This window comes from Triticum aestivum, chromosome 5D, assembly GCF_018294505.1.
Source record: "Triticum aestivum cultivar Chinese Spring chromosome 5D, IWGSC CS RefSeq v2.1, whole genome shotgun sequence".
NCBI classification, from domain to species: domain Eukaryota; kingdom Viridiplantae; phylum Streptophyta; class Magnoliopsida; order Poales; family Poaceae; genus Triticum; species Triticum aestivum.
The window spans coordinates 111,156,594-111,162,302 of record NC_057808.1 but is presented as its reverse complement, the minus strand read 5'-3'; the positions used below and the strand labels follow the sequence as shown (position 1 = coordinate 111,162,302).

Genomic DNA, 5,709 nt, shown 5'->3' with positions numbered 1-5,709 from the left:
TGGAGTTTTTATTTTCTTTGCACAAAAAAGTTATTTTTCCCTTTTCCGAGTGCGAAAAATGCAATTTTTTTTTGTAAAGAGCATATAAAATATTTGTTTCAAAATGTCACGACTCCATTTAAAAAAATAACAGACCATATTTTATGTCGAATTAAACAAATGGTTGTGTGTGAAAAGCTTTCGATCCACCTCTCATCAAAAAGGCAAATCTTCATTGATTCAGCAGGAATTAGGTCAAATTTGAATTACATCTACTTCCTAGTTTTCTCTTTATTTTTCCAAAATAATTACTAGGTACATAAGTAGTTGTTTCATTAGAGATCCAACAAAAGCTATGCAAGATTCCACGCCTAGCTACGAACGGTCTTGCAGGCAATTTTGACTGCATTTTAAAATCAACATAGGAAAAAAATAAAAAATAAAAAATGCAAAACCATCGCATTGTGTCATTGTATGTGACCTAGTTTTTAGAAAAAATTACAAACTTGGAGTGCGGCAAGTACCTTAAAAAAAGTGTTCTTGAAAATGAGGTAGCATGTATGAAGATTCACAGCTGTCAAGCCAAACAACGAACGTGATGGCGAAATTCATGCCATAGTTTGTCCAAATGACCTCATATTTTGCATTTGTATGCATCTTGGAATGGCACGTAATGTTGTCGAATGGAGTTTTTATTTTGTTTGCACAAAAAATTCATTTTTCATTTTCCAAGTGCAAAAAATGATTAATTTTTAAGAACCTACAAAATATTTGTTGCAAAAGTTCATCATCCCATTTTCAAAAATATTAGACCATATTTTATGTCAAATTAACCAAATGGTTGTGTGTCAAAAGCTTTCGATCCACCTCTCATCAAAAAGGAAAATCTTCACCGATTTAGGACGAATGGGTCAAATTTGAAATATATAAATAAAACTAATATCAGGAGGTTCTATATATTTGTAGAATGAAAACGCAGTGGACTAAGTTGCATGAAACAGTGCTCATTTGCTATATTTGAGTCATTAACTGCATTATAAGCATTTAACGAATATAATTCAAAATTGAACTATGATTACATGAAACAGTGCACACAAATGATTTGAAAAATCATATGTGGTGTCTTGAGTATATTTGTATGCCTCATACAAGAAATTAATATAAATTTAAAAGATATATGTGGCAAGAGTCAACCAATAATATGGAGTTTATAGGTATCTTAATTATAGAAAATGTAAATGAAGTCTGAAAAATATGAAATTTGACATGGTGTCATTATATGATGTTAGTATGTCATGGTAAAAAATTGAGAATGTTTCACAATTGTTTTTATGTACACCCTTTAGAAATTGAACAACCTATGAGTAATGATCGTGGTTTCGCAAGTGAATGCACCAAGTTTGAGACGAACTGCCATTCTCTTTTGTCAGTTGACCTTGAATTTTTGTCCACACTTAACCTACATCATAGGATTCTTCATGTTAAATTTTGGCACTTTTCAGAGCTTATTTGCTATAGTTGAGTCATTAACTATGTTTTTAGTCATTTAATTGATATAAATCAAATTTGAACTACGAGTACATGAAACAGTACAAAAAAATGATTTGAAAAATCATATTTAGGGTATTGGGTATATTTGTATGCCTCACGCAAGAAATGAATATAAATTTCAAATATCTATGTCGCAATAATCAACCGCAAACATGGAGTTTACTGCTATTTTAATTCAAAAAAATGTAAACGAAGTGTGAAAAATACAAAACTTGACATGTTTTCTTGATATGACCTCAGTATATTGTGCTAAAAATTGGAGACGGTTTGACAATTTTTTTAATATACACTCTTTAGAAATCGAACCATCTTCGAGGAATAGTCGTGCTTTCGAGAGTGAATGCACCTAGAGAAGGGGAAACAATATTTCCTTCATCTTTTAACCCATTTTTTTCTAGACTCAATATATACCACAGAAATCACCGTGTGCAAATTTAGCACCTTTTCGGAATCATTTTCTATATTTTAGTCATTAACTACATTTACATGCATTTAATGGATATAATTCAAATTTGAACCATAAGTAGATGAAAAAGTGCATATAAAAACGATTTGAAAAAACATATTTTGTGTCTTGAGTACATTTGTATGTCTTATACAAGAAATGAAAATAAATTTCAAAGATTTATGTGGCAAGAGTCAACCACGAACATAGACTTTACTGATATTTTAATTCTAGAAAATGTAAATGTGGTCTGAAAAAATGTGAAAATTGGCATGGTGTTATGATATGACCTGAATATGGCATGCCAAAAATTTGAGAATGTTTGACGGTTTTAGACAATGCTGTGTTTTGATTGGTCGAGAGGAACCTCCCACGGATCATGCGTGACCACCGTTCATCTGTGTGAGATCCAACGGCCCACCACGCTCCGGCCGGGACGCCCCACCCGGCCCCGACGTCCCAATCCCTTCCTCTCTCTGGTTCTCGTTCACTTCCAGAGAGCCGCCGCCTCTCTCCCCCACCCCAGCTGCTCCGCCCTCACCGGTGACCTCCTCCTCCGCCGCCGGCCACCACCACCCCCCCCCCCCCCCTCCCATCACCATCTCTCCCTTCCCTTGGCCCCAGATCCACCAACCCATGGCGCTGCCGGCGGATCCGAGACCAAGCCCGCCTCCTCCTTGCGGTTGTTTCTCGAGCTGCTCTTAGTCGGATCCACAGCGGCCACGCGGCAGATCTGCAGCGTCTTCGGCTGATCCACGCGGATCCACGGTGCCTTGAGCCCTCCTGAGGTGATTTTCTGCGTAACCCCTTGGCCTCGGCGGTTCCACCAATCTCCGGTGCCGTCTGCTCGCCATTCGCTCGATCTGACGTCATCCTGCTCCGAGCTCTGAAACCCCACGCACACAGACCTGAACCCTCCCCTCCTCGCTCCCACCGTGGTCAAATGGCCCCCGCGGCCGCCGTCATGAGGCGGGCCCACTTCGCCAACTCCTGCTTGTCGGCCGGCCGGCGGGCGTCTCGCTGGCTCCCCACGCGGCCTCGTCGCGGCGCGTTTCATGGGGTGGGTGCTATGGACCCGAGCTTTCCACGCTCTGTAGATCAATAGAGTGTCGAGTAGGATAGTATTGAGCTCCTCTGTGGTCACGGGTAGCAATCTTCAGAGATTCTTTCCACTTGTTTCAATTCGCCATACTTGTAGGCTGGATGTACTGATTTGGTTAGAAACTGGAGTTACTTGTTTTGTTCTTGTTTCCAAGCAGAGCAGGGATCTGGGGCGCCCATCAGGGGACGAGTCTGGGCGAAGGCTGGTGGTTCGTTCGAGCAAGATCGCATTTGGGCGGGCGCTCCAGCTCGATTAAATCGTTGTAGCTGCACATCCTCTACTGCTTCCTTGCCTGCACGGCCTTGGTCACCTATGCACGCACGCATCACCGAGCTGCAGGTAAATGCAAGCAGGTATCCCCTTGTTGTCTGGTTAATTATTTAGAATTGTTCCTCTGATTAATACATTCATATGGGCGCATGTAGTACTGTTGATGATATGAATGGCTGGGGTAGCAGTTTCATCTTGGTGGGTTTCAGTTCATTTATAGCTTAGAGGTTTCATGATAGTGTAGGCATGCATGCCACGTACATATTCATCAGGATTCAGGACTGGCACATCTGTGTGTGTTTCAGCAGACAGTCTCTATGATGCGATGTTTCTTCATGCTAGTAGCATAGTGCTGTGAAACTAATGAGACTGGTGATGCAATCACTGTTTCTTTATGAATGGATGAAACTCTTTTATTTACATAACCTACTTGTGCCTTTGTTGCAAATATACTTTTTACATAACCTAGTTTTTGTTCAATTTTTGTTCCTCATTGTTCGGTGAAAATTGTGTTTATCCTCTGTCACTTCTTGTAGGTAGTTGTAGTGTTCATGTGATGGGAATCAACTAGACAATATACTCGCTTGTCTGAGCATTTGATTAATTAATGTAGCTTGTGATCATTTTATGGATGTTTGCTGCTATGGTGCATGAAAAAATGGCATGTATGAAGCCAATGCTTTGGAAAGCTGCACTTTAGATGCTTCTACTGTTGTTCTTCATTTTGTTCCATAATGGACTTGTTCTTACTACCACTGTCCATGGTGCAAGCAGCGACCCACAAAGCAGTACGACTCCAAGAACTTCTTGGGAAGCTCATGGAACTAATAAGCCACTAACTTCTGTAGTGTTGAATGATTAAATCGCTACCTTTAAATTGAAATAAAATATAGTCATGTACTTCTTTTGACCTTGTCACCCTTTTCTCTTGGTTTTTCAGGGTGAGATACAACAAGAAATCTTAGAAGGTTTGGTAGTTGATGTTGTGGATGAACAAGAGACAGATAGTACATTTGCACTTGTGTATGTTGTATGAAAATGCTTGAAACATGTCGATGTAATTAGTGTGATTGCTAGTTTTATGTGTTGGCTGTCGTGTGGTGTGAGATAGTACATTTGCACTTGTGTATGTTGTATGAAAAAGCTTGAAACATGTTGATGTTACATACCTGTTGGAAACAAATCATATAGTGGATTTTGAATGTGTGATGTCTTCTGTTACATTTCTTCGTGAAATAGTGATCGTAGTAATTTGATTACTGTCTAGATGATTTTAGGACTAATTAACATGTTGTTAAGATCACACATTGCACATAGTTTTGTAAATCTAATTGTGTGATGGCATTCACAGCATACACGGTTTTTTCTTTCTAATCGTGTGCAACTCACACATTAGACACAATTTTCGTGAACTAACCATCTGTGATACTAATCCACATTAATTGCACAGAGTTTTTGTGTACAACTGTGCGATGGACCCACCTATCACAAACAGTTTTTTGGTAGCGTGTGCGATAGCCCTCCCTATCGCCCACACATGCAAGGTGATAGTTTAAAATTATGTCACCGAAAGGGGGTAAAAACGGTTTGCATAGGATGTCTCTTCAGTAGTGATAGTCAGTTGAAAATATGTCCACAAACAATGCTATAGATCCTTATGACCATTTTCTGCAATGGGATTATGACCTTTTGACATAGATGGTCTTAAAATGTTGGGGTTTGGACCCTCCCGGACACTCCTTGACCATTTTGCAAATAAAGGTCATAGATTTATGACCAATTTGATCACGGTCAATTTTTTTTGTCATAAACATGCATATTTCTTGTAGTGAGTCTGGACCCCAATATAGGTCTTCTATCACTTTGTCTTTCGGGCATGCACACATCTCTTCCCCCACTCTCTAGGTCTCCCGGCATCTCTCTTTCCCAAGCACATGCACTATGTAGAGTGTATCTTTCCCATACACACAAAACGTCGCCCCCAAACGTCTATCTCCCTAGTTATGTGGTTCTCGCACACTCACCTCACACACCACCCCACTGCAAACAAGCACACTTTGTCTCCTTGTGCACCACTCTCCTCTTTCTATCTCTCCCACATGCGGACCCGCCCCAGCTCCTTCCCTGTATACATATATGCCGTGACTCTTTCCATAGCTCCCTAATGTATCATCGTTCTCAATCTCGCACGTTGTTCTCTACACCATCTATTCTAGATCTCTCATGAAGTCCCTATCACACACACGATGACTCGCTTCCCTTTTGTCTCTGTACATAGGCCAATTTCGAACAACAACATTGTCTCCCTATCTATACGCCACTTATGGACACAAACGACCCTCTCTCCCTATCTATATCACTT

At 40.2% G+C, this 5,709-nt stretch overlaps 1 long non-coding RNA gene across 2 annotated transcripts; it reads left to right on the top strand.

Moving 5' to 3' along the window:
* Nucleotides 1-2,543: 2,543 nt before the first annotated feature.
* On the top strand, nt 2,544-4,556 carry LOC123119744 (uncharacterized). Of its 2 annotated transcripts, none has more exons than XR_006458815.1 (3): nt 2,544-3,035; nt 3,235-3,430; nt 4,288-4,556. It is a non-coding gene; the product is annotated as an uncharacterized lncRNA (long non-coding RNA). The 2 variants fall into 2 exon arrangements; XR_006458814.1 differs by having other exon boundaries at nt 2,548-3,035; nt 3,235-3,416.
* Nucleotides 4,557-5,709: the final 1,153 nt, after the last annotated feature.